We start from the raw sequence: 11,950 nt of genomic DNA, 5'->3' as shown, positions 1-11,950 counted from the left end.
ACACACACACACACACACACACACACACACACACACACACACACACACCATCTTTTTTATCCATATAAAATTGTTATTGTAACTGCAATGTGCCTAACTCAATTCATAAGGAATTGGAAAAATAATCTAATTGGGACCTTGCAAACAATTCCGCAAATCATTGGCAATAACCAGCCATAGTGGCAAGCATGCATGGCAGCATCTCCTTTCAATGTTAAGTGGGTTCCAGTACAAGCCCTCCAGGTCCACCCCCCATCCCACCTATGCATTTTCCTAAGACAAAGAGGAGGCACCAGGCAGTTATCTTTGACTCTGCTGTAGCTGCTGCAGCACACTACACACTGTGGCGCTGCGGCAGAGCCTGCCAGCATGCCTCATCTATTACCCTCTGTTGTAAAGGTCATGTGTTGTTGGGGCAGGGCCATTTACTCTCTTGCGACACACTCGGCTGCCGTCAGAGCAGACGCCTCGGGCAACATGTCTAGCGTTTGATGGGAGCGACAGCTCACACACACTAACAACGCCTTGATGAGACTGCAGGGAAACACAGCAGTGCTGAACCATTACTGCTTAATTACTAATAAAAGGTGAAAGGAGAGGCGTCTCCATCAGTGTTCTCTCATGTCCCACTGGTGGGCTTCTAAGGGATGGGACATTGCATGGAGACAAACGGGGGGGGGGGGATCTTTAGTTTCTAATTTCAGCCAATAAGGACTCCCAGCAGCCCAAGTTCAGTATTAGCATATAAACACATCTGGAAGCTCTATAGATATTTGATTTTGTATTTTATTTAAGTGAAGTTCTTGGGTTTAGTGACAATTTGGAACATTTGAACAGTCATAAGCTTGGCTTCTTTATTGAAAAGGTTTTGTAGAAAAACATCTTCATATTCTTCAAGTGAGATTTGGGGGAGAAAAGGATAGTTTTGGTATCAGTATTACTTTAATACCTCGCCTTGTAACTAGGGCTTTCCTCTCTTATCAGCACATCAGTGGTATAAACCAAACACAAATTACAAATCAGTCGATTAAATCAACTAATGGATTAGTGGACTAAATCAGGCGAGTGTTAGTCCAGTGAGAATTTCTTTAATCATGACAGCCCTACCTGTAACCTTGTTTTGTAAGGTTAGGCTTTATTATGAATGATTCTACTGCTCATATTTTAGCATGATGCAGCGTTCCATGTCACTCATCCTGAATGGTTCCTCCAAAGCCCTCCTCCAAGAACGCCCTGTGATGCGTTCATCACACCTCTATTCCATGCTCCTCCTGGCAAAAAGGTACAGATTCATTTATTCTGTTTCTTGATCCCCAGCTACCCCACAACATGAGCCCGTCTCTGTGTTTTTACCATAGACTGTATATATATATTGACAGTCTATGGATTTAACTGATCGTCTCTATGACGTGTAATGTTAGACAGCCAATCACAGGCATTTTTAGATCTCGGTAGAAGCATGCTGCATGCAGGTAAATGTACTCCTCAGGGATTGCTATTTGATATTGAATGACAAGGCATTTTTCAAAACTTAATACTTTACAGGCAATTTAGTCGGTGCCTAAAAAGTATCAAATTCTGAACCCAGCCCTAGCTACAAAAGAACAAAAGAGTCATATTTAGCACATCAGTGACTTCATTTGTTGTCCCTGCTGAGGCCTGACTAAGGAATGTTTGAGAATTAGAAATTCATCTTTCCAGAAAACGCCTCTGAACAGCAGAGCAGCAGCGGGGACAACTTGTGTGAATTAAAAAGGTGGGGCTGCTATAAGGGCCATGGCTGTATGAGCGAATGCCCAAACACTTGTGATTCTGGTTGATGTAGTGAGAGGGGACGAGGCAGGACCGGCTGCAGCAGACGATGACGACGGAGCCCTGATTGCGTGCTCCTAATCGATAGCGGGTCACACATGACGTCAGCACACATTCCAGGAACAGATGGGAGTTTCTGAAAGCAATCCAGTTCGCCAGGCCATGCACACAGCACAACAACACATCTGAAATGTGCATTGTTAGGCCTGTACCAGTTATTACATAAGATTACATAATAATAAGGTATTTTTACATTAGCGGTAAGGGGTAATGTTGATTCTTTTGAATATGGTACATTTTAATTATATAAGCGATTATTTATTAGACTGTTGAGCTAAAGATATGTTAGTTTTTATTAGTTGTTTGCACTTAAACGTTCATAGTTCATAACAAAAAACAAGTAGAGATGTTCCAATACTGAAACCAGTATCTGTTTCGCCTCCGATACTGCCTAAAACCCTGGTATCGGTATCGGGAAGTACTGGAGATCACGCACCGATCCGATACCACTTAATAAAGCCTTAAAGAAAACCCATGTTACAGTAGTTTATTTATGTTTTTTTTCTGTTGTAACTGAAGAAAGAAAGAAAAGTTCTGCTGTGTTCATTGTTTGTGTTTGTTCATGTTTCACAAAGACTTTAACCTGAGCCATCATATCCCATCCATACAGGGATAGTAGCATAGTTACACTTACATAATAAAATATAGAACACACTGGTATCAGATCAGTGCTCTATATCGGCCGAAGTTCAAGTATCAGAATCGTTATCAGGAACCAAAAAATGGAATCGGACCATCTCTAATTGTGAGTGAAGACTATTTTTCGTTAAATTAATAAACGTTAACCTGTTTGGTAATGATCAATGCTTTATTTATTATGGATGTTCTATTGTCAGTGTTATGTTAATTTAGGAAAAAATACAATGTTACTTCATAGGCTGTGTTCCTGATTTACGACATGATCTGGGTCACATGACAGTGGCAGAAGCAAAGGACACATCCTGGAATTCATTTACTTTGATTTGTTTGAAAAAGAAATACATCAATATAAATAAATTTGACTGATAAAAGACTTATACTGTTAGTTGCAATAATATCTGAAACAATTTATCATACAGCAACATTTGGGACTGTTACGGCTCTAAATGCTTTCCAACGTTGCATTTTTTTTATAAGAGCTGGATAGTCCTCCAAACATATTTTTTGGTCTTCTTTTTTGTGCTTGACAGGTGCCGTGTATCTGCATTTACCTATAAGACAGTGGTTTATGTAACAGTGAGCTTAAATAAACCACACAGGACATGGGAGAGCATGGGGAAGTTCCTTGGACATCTCACAGTTTACACAGGGCTCTCCATCTTGGCTCGTAGCGAGATGTTAAGCAGACAGCTGTCCCGGACATGTTTAGAACACGTTTCGGGAGCGTTTCCAATAAAATCACACCACAAACAAAACAAGAGTCCAACAGGGCGCCAACAATGAGTGGCCATTTTGCATTTGCTGCAGCTCCAGCTCCATTATCTGTCTCGAGTAGTGAAGAGATCCAGATGCTCCCGGGGTGGACACAACTCTGTCCCGTTCCGGAGAAGTAAACATGAAAAGATGTTAAACAGAATTTCTGAGAGAATATAACTACAGCCGTTTGAGTCCAGCGGATGCATTCAAGCACCGTTGCAATTTAAATCAAACTGCTCAGGTTTCCCAACAGTCAAAACACTGGCCTTGGAAGGCTGGCAGCTGCAAGACATAACACATGCAGAAAAGACCCAAACAGGCCCATAAATCCTTGTGTGTTAATAAAGAAGGTGGGAGGTTAGCCATGGAGCGCCAAGACAGACAGCCTAGGAACACTTAACTCCTCATGTGTACAACTGCCAAGTTCATATTCTCCTTTGGAAGCAAGACATCAGCGTTAAATCCCATTTAGTGCACGTAGAGGAGAACCCGACGTGCTTCAGCTTTCAAAAAATATGATTCCACATACAATGTCTTCACATGACTGTGACAGAAAAGCTCCACCCTACAGGTATGATGATGATAAAGAGGGATGCTGCATTTGGTACCTATGGTGCTCATTCACTCCCTTCACGGGAGCAATGATCTGCAAAATCTGCAGCGCATCCTATGAAAAACAACCTCTCAAAAGCTCCCAGTAGATATAATCGGCCTCAATTTGCAGTTGAACACTTCCATCATTAGGAAAATGAGTAATAGCTCGCCATGTCTCCGCATCAGCAAAAGGATGGGCTTATTTAGTGTGAGCCCGCCCCGACAGTTTGACTAACAGGGAGCATTATCTTTAATCAGAAGTCTTTGTGTTACTTCCCCTGCCTCTGCCATCTGCTGCGTCTCACACATGTCTGTGTGTGGAGGGTGCACCACGAGCGTCTCCCTGTCTCTCTAACTCCAACCAAGGTTGCTTTAGATTAGGCCTGCACGCTATGAGAAATAAACATCTCACTGTGATTCTTTTGACTGATATTGTGATTCACCATACTGGAGGGAATGATCCGTTTTGTATCATTATTCAGATTTGTATTGAAAAATATTAAAATTTTAAATGTTTTAATAATAATAAAATTGGCTTTAGTCCGTAGGATACAATTTGTTAGCCGGGACGTCTCTGCAGGACCACAATACTTAATCCAGAAAGCTTTAACGGATATTTTGCCTTTAAAGCCCCCACATTATGAAGAAAATCACTTTATCTGGGATTTGGGTGTTATTTTGTGTCTCTGGTGCTTCCACACATATACAAACTTGGGGAAAAAAACATCCATGCTGTTTTGAGTGAGATCTGGTTTCTGAGTGTCCTCTGTCTTCAGTCTCCGGGTGAGCTGTTCAACATCTGCACGGCTTTCTACGTCAGTAGAGACGAGGTGGCTAACTGTAGCATGCTAGCTCCTTCTCAATGGCAAAACACTGCTCCAACAGCCACTAGCTGACCAGAATCTCCAAAAGAACTACTTACTGTCCCTGTTGTACTTCCTGTCCCTGTTGTGCAGGTCCCTGTTCTGCTTCCTGTCCCTGTTGTGCAGGTCCCTGTTCTGCTTCCTGTCCCTGTTGTGCAAGTATTCCACAAGTGTCCCTGGTCTAGAAGAAGTCTCCCAGCTGATCCTGCCTCGGACTGACCAAAGCTGGAGAAAGAGTTATCAGCTGATGCGATCTTACCGAGATACTGAGCATGTCCAACAAAGATAGTGTAGAAGTGAGATGTCTCACTCTGGAGCTAAAACAGAGACCCAAACAATGTGCAGTACAACAAAAATGTTTTTTTTTATTTAAATGAAACCATGGAAACCTATTCTGTCACAACCTCAACATACAATTATAAACTTTAAAATTAGTAATGAATAATATAATAATAGAATAATATGGTTAATACTTTAACAAATATTAAGAGTAGAAACATTTACATACAAGAGGGAAGTCTGACCTCAGCGCCTTGTTCTGTCGCAAATATTTTGTGTAGCTGCCGAATGAAAATTTGGATGAAATGAACTGAAAATAACAAATGGCCCATCCACGTTTGAGTCCAAAGTTGCTTTATAGTTTCATTAGTACTGTCATTTTAAGTTACAGACTGAAAAACAATATGACTACAACATCCAGACTACCTCCTGTCCAACACCTCTACTGTACATATTATGGGCCTGTGATCCCCCCCCCGACACACAGGACAGTGATCTGCATCCCTGTCTCTGCTAAACCTAGATGACATTGCCCTGTTGTCTCACTGTGTTCACTGTGTTTGTGCACAGGCTACATTACTCATGGTTTTTTCTTATCTGCTTATTAGTTGTAGGAAATTTCATTTCCTAAGAAAGAACTGCAATGACTCATCACTGTCAGAATCCTCGAAGAAAGAATAAACCCTAATTTAAACTATGTCGATACTAGAGGTACACAGAATTTACAGGGAGCCAACTGATCCTAAATATATTCTTTTTACAGAGATGCAATTCAATGTCATCATCTTGCCTATAATTTTTTTTTTTTAAAACAACTTTTGTTTTCATTGTATCAAAATTAGCCATCACTGCTGTACAGAGAAATGTGTATATGCATATTGCTGTTTTCATTTTGACAAATACACCCACCTTTACCACAATCTCAGCCCAAAGGCACTTCACTTACACATTTTACACTCCTACAAACTATTGCAGCATGGCAAGTGTTTCACATGAAACAGAAAAACAACACATCATACCCCCCTTAACTCAAAATGACTGTCAACTCCAGCTTCCCTTAGAAACCAAGTGTTTGGGGGATATGAGCAGGTTCAAATAGTAAGACCATTTTTTTAAAAGTGCAAGACACATTTCCTGGGGATGCACACTATCAAACTTGGGCTGATGCCAATGCCATGTAATTGCAATTCTACTGTGAGTTTACCTTCATCACCTTTTAATCATCTGGTCAAACATATTTGTTCTTTTCAGCAGGTTGGTATCTGAGAACTTTCCTGGGTTGGTCTGACTGTCACACTGAAATTCAAGAATTGTACCGTAGGCGTGTATATTATTCAGCTGTTGCATACTGTTAAAATACATAATTTCTTCAGGAAATTACTCCATGGTCTTTTCCTATGAAAGGCACATTTTGGGGCTCATCACAACCCTAATGTGGAATAGACTTCAAAAATATAGTACATCAATTATGACAAAGCAAGACCATTTTCCGGTGTAATTAAAGTTCACTTCACAACAACGACTTCCGTGTTGCCTGGAAGAAAATAGCCACCACCTAAGGATCTGCCTGCTGCAACCCATTTATAAATATCACTGTCAATATGCTGTGCAAAGGAAACAACACATTCAGCTCTCTATTTCAACATATTTCACATTTGCAAGAATTTCATGGTTATTGCAACCTATGTAAATTGCATTTGCAAAGCGTTGTAGTAATCCGAAGAGTTGCATTCACTAATTAAAAGTATTTTGATTTTTATTGTATTTCTAGGTCTTTGTAAGCTTTAAAAGACACAGGTTTTCTGTCCCTCACCATCTACCAGGGTGCCTCTATGCCCAAGCTGCTCAAACAGGCGCCGGTCAAAAAGAGCGTCAAGTGTCAACGTTAGGGCCTCTGTACAGTAGCCACAGCCGAGCTGGCGTGCGCAAATGTGACGTCATGAGAGCGCCATAACTAGTTATACTCCTGCGTGGTGCTCGCAGCACTAGTTGCAGTCTTCTCCTGAACAGAGGTGGCACTAATGAGCAAAGGCTCCCAACTTTGGTATTTCTACAGACTAGAAGAAGAAGAAAAAGGTAAACAACGGCAGAACTGGCAACAGCATTGAGGTCAATGTTTTGATTTGATTGGATGAGCTACTTGGTGGGATCAAGCCTTTCATTCACCTTAAAAGATCTCATCTTAACCCAGTAGGGTTTACCAGAGAGACCTGCAGTCACTCAGAGTCCTGGGATCAGGTTACCCTCGGGCTCCTTCAGGATTCCTGTTTTCGCTTTGATCTACGTCATTTTGCCGTCACGTTGGCGCGCGCCACCTCGGGTGTAGCTAGTATTCAACACGTTTAAGTCAACCTGAGTCCAACGCCCCTGGGTAAATAAATGCTAAAGAAAAGTAAATGGCACACATTACAACGCCAAAGCAAGTATCACACACTGAAACTGCAAATGTCAGCACTGGTATCCGTGTTCCTGAAATGAAAACAGGTTTTGCTTTCACTATTAATACTTAAATGACTTTTTGTGCCATTCTCACCTTGGTGTCTTCGTATGCTGTTGAATGAGAGGCCATTTTCTACCAACTGACATCACTACTGCAAAGCCCATTTGCTTCAGAAGGCCGATCTAATGACAGTCATGTGACGTGTACGCTACCAGCACATGTGAGAGCAGGTGGACCAGTCTAATCTAATCAACAGTGCAAAAACTAGATTTCACTTCAAGGAGAAAGCAGACAGTGGATCAACCCAACAGTACTACAGTACACTTAGTAGGTGTGTGTGGCTCCACACACTCGCGAGGGCATTAAAACAAACCCTATTCTGTATCTGGGACCAGTGGCCATTTCATTCTATGTGATAGTCAGAATTAGGGCTCATTTGGGGGGGGGGGAATGTAATTGCGATTTTCCTGTCAGATATTGCAATAACGATGTTGCAATTTTAGTTTTAGCTACTGTACATACTGCAACTTTCTATGATCATGTTTAATAAAGTAATTAAGAAATAAATGAAAGGTACGCTGAAAGGAGGACATTTCTATGATAAGTAACATTATCATTTTAGCATTTATCTAATGAAAAATAACAGTAAAAAAGAGGAAGAAAATATGTTTAGGCAAATGTTAAATGACGAAAATTCAACTAAATAATTCCCAATTGATTAATCACAGTCTTCACGATTAGCTAATCGTATTCTTTCAAATCGCAATCTCAATTTGAAAACGATAAATTGTTCAGCCCCAGTCCGGATTCGATCAAACTGCATCTTGAAGATGCCAGATTAGAGCTCTGTATCAGCAGAGGGGTCTAAAATAAAAAAAGAATAAACCCAAAAGTTGTTTTGGTCAGCGGTTTTCTTTTCTTTCTTTTTTTGCTACAAAATAAAACTATCAGCCCCGTGATAGTGTTCTTCTAGAGATTTGAGCAGATAATAAAACCATTCTCACTGCTGCTCTGAATCACAAGAGAAAAATCAATGCTATCTAATTACCTTGCGAATGGCACTATTTTAAGATCAGCTGATAGAGTCTTGATAGATGGAAATACATTTATATACTCACAGACCAATTTAATTTCTTTCCCTGCCAGCGGACCTCTGTCACAACACTTCCTGTAGGTACCATCCAAAGGAAGTCTGGCATCTGCTAGTGGTGCAATAATTAAGTTTGGGACGAAAAACACACAGGCTGAACTGTGTCCATGGCATAGGACAGGATATTATGACATAGGTTCAAACAAGGCCACCCTGGGATTTTCACAATGAATGTGGAACAATTAATGTCAACAAGTTGAGAAAGTATCATTCTGTGACCAACAATTGTGACTTGTATGCATTCATTTCTTATTAAGATGGTCAGTGTACTACTGAATAGAAAAGTTGATCTACAGCAAAAACAACAACTTTTATAAGAGATTAATAGTTAAAATTTAGAAAGACTTCCAAAAATTCCCTGTGTCCAGCTTCCTCAATGTGAGAATATGCAGCTTTTGGGGTTTTGGTTGCACAAAACAAGCAGTTTGAGGTCACTTTGGACTCTGGGGTTTTCTGATACATATACAAAGTAGGACTGCAACTAACGATTCTATTGATTATCTATTAATCTGTTCGATTAATGTTGGGTTTCTAAAATGTCAGAAAAATATAAAAAATGTGGATCAGTGTTTCCCAAAAAGCCCAAGACGATGTCCTCAAATGTCCCGTATTGTCCACAACTCAAAGATATTCAGTTTACTGTCCCAGAGGAGTGAAGACACTAGAACATACAGTAGATGACGCAATCACAAGTTTTTTGTAAAAAAAGGACTCAAACCGATTAATCAACCATATATAATATATATTATAATATTTGACAACTAGTCGATTAATCGATCAATCTTTGCAGGTCTAATACTAAGGAATATGCAATTAATCAGACTAAAAGAAATTGTTCCTCTCAGTAAGGGAATTTGCTGCTTAAATATAAAATAATCAACAGATTAACCACCAATGTAAATGATGGTAGGTTGTTTGTGTCAATCATAAGGATCCATTGGGTGAACATATCCAACAATGATAAACTAATCAGACTTTTGATACTGCAGTCCCATTAAGCCACCTGGGGTTGTAGCTGGGGGGGGGAAGGCCCATTTGAGGGCCCACAGATAAAGTGGAACAAGGAAAATGTCTGTGTGAGCGCTGGGTGTCTGTCAAAGCAGGAACTGGGAGGCGTTCTCCACTGACCTCGCAGGGCAAGGACTTCCCAAAGCCCCTCTGCAAAACAACAGCAGACCCCGCAGCTGACAGTGGGACACAGGCGGCTGCTGCTCGCCCATGCCTGCATGAACACTCACGCCCCCCCACACACACACACACAACAAAAAAGAAACATCTCTTCTTCAATCTTGGATGTTCCATCTCCAAGAGCGAGAAGGTAAAGCTATTAGAAAGTGGCAGCTAGAAAAAGGTGGATATGATCTGTCTGGAATGTGGATATGCTTTACTGTATGTGAACAGACATGTTTTGTGATGTCAGATACAACAACGGGCACATGGGAGGGTTTAGCCAACAGCAGCCTGATCCCGACCTGGGAACAGGAGTTAAACTGTTTACACTATGACAAGGGGCATGTGTGACTCATGTTGTGCATGCAGAGTACGATTCATACGTTCACGACTCATTGCGAGGACATATTACTCTGCATATGTCAACATTGGACGTCACAAAGAGGTAAGACAAGATTTTCTTTTCCTTCTTCCCTTTGTTCATTTTAAGTAAAGGAAGAAGCAGCAGCTACATATAAAAGAGATAAGAGCTGCAAAGATTAATCTATTAATGGATTAGTTGTCAACTATTAAATGAAACGCCAACTATTTTGATAATCGATTAATCGGGTTGAGTATTAGTGAAAATACAATTTGAATTCTCTGATTCCGTTCTTAACTGTTCTAGTGTCTTCTCTCCTCAGTGACAGTACACTGAATATCTTTGAGTTGTGGACCACACAAGACATTTGAGGACGTCATCTTGGGCTTTGGGAAACTCTGATCGACTCTTTTTAAATTCATAGACCAAACAACTAATCAATTAATTGAGAAAGTAATCTGCAGATTAAGAGACTATGAGAAAAAGAGTTGCAGCCGTATATAAAAGACTGTTTGGGGGTTAAGGTAGCAGACATGGTGAAGCATATTGTCTCAAAGAAACCTCAACAGAACTCTGCAAGAGGTCACTGGGTAAGTGCTGGATTAGTCAGTTGTTTTCATGTTCCTTCTGCTTATTCTGGACATCGTTCAACAAAAGCAGCCAGGCCACTCCCCCCCCCCCCCCCCCCCCCCCCCCCCGCTTCTAACACTGCCCGCCTCTGGAGCCTCGATCAGCCCACCGAGAACATTTCAAACTCCAAGTGATTCATTTAGCAGCGCTGAGACATCTGAGCCCGACTGTTTTTCATGTGGAGATGCAGCGCGTGTGAGAAGTGACTACACACGTCTGCAGCCGCGCTGTCACATGTTTGAGGGGGCAGGGGGCGGGGGGGTTACACAGAATGTGTATGCTCATCATGTGTGTGTGAGCTGTTAGAAAGAGTGAGTTAATGGCCATTGTAAACAAATAGTTAACCAGGACTAGTGGTCCTTGTTACTGAGCATAAACAAGTTTTCTCCTGTCTTTTATCCCCGGTCGCATCCAGGCTTCAACTGCCACAAGTGTTGTGCTCCCTGACTTTGCATATCATTTGCATGCCAGACCCGCGTGGTGGTAGTACCGGTTTTTAATCCCTCTGTCCTAACCCTGCACTGGATTCTACACTGCATTTAACATGCATCAGCTGCGTGCCACATTTGATTTTAAAAACCATCTGTGGAAGGTCACACATTTTTGGAATACAACCACAAATTATTGCAACAACTAACTACTGATTAACAAACTCCGGCCTAATCTGGTTTAGGGAGGACTTTGTTGTACAAAGAGGTGGAAAAGACAAGGACAAGTGTTTAGGAATAACACACATGTTCCTTGTTGCAATTAATCTCTTAAGAGCATGAAAGCACCAACTGATGTGTTCAACGCGTCAGTTACAGCTCGGAAACAAATACATTCCTTACACCTCCACAGCTCATTCCAATATAATGGCCGATCAAAACTTGCCACCAGGTTCCTGGAGAAACACAACACACCTTCAGGCTGGAATGTCAGCGGGTATGTGAAAGTAGCATCTGAAAATATCCCTCTGCATAAGGACGTCAACTATGTCAGATGACAGCAATACTGGTGAGTAAATGGCCCCGATTGTCCGCAACCTGACTTTAAGTGGAAGGAATTTCAGATGGACAGATTATCGTGTACACAAGCCAGCCTGCCCTGGACACTCCATCTCATGACACTCTTTTTCTGACTGAAACTGTGTGTGTGTGTGTGTGTGTGTGTGTGTGTGTGTGTGTGTGTGTGTGTGTGTGTGTGTGTGTGTGTGT

General features: G+C 41.3%; 1 protein-coding gene across 2 annotated transcripts in view; it reads right to left on the bottom strand.

Moving 5' to 3' along the window:
• Positions 1-11,950, bottom strand: part of gab2 (GRB2-associated binding protein 2) — a 48,797-nt gene that overhangs the window by 35,507 nt on the left and 1,340 nt on the right. The gene's annotated exons all lie outside the window — the stretch shown is intronic.

The sequence above is a fragment of the Etheostoma cragini genome, chromosome 3, assembly GCF_013103735.1.
Source record: "Etheostoma cragini isolate CJK2018 chromosome 3, CSU_Ecrag_1.0, whole genome shotgun sequence".
NCBI classification, from domain to species: Eukaryota; Metazoa; Chordata; class Actinopteri; order Perciformes; family Percidae; genus Etheostoma; species Etheostoma cragini.
This window is presented reverse-complemented; position numbering and strand designations above follow the sequence as displayed.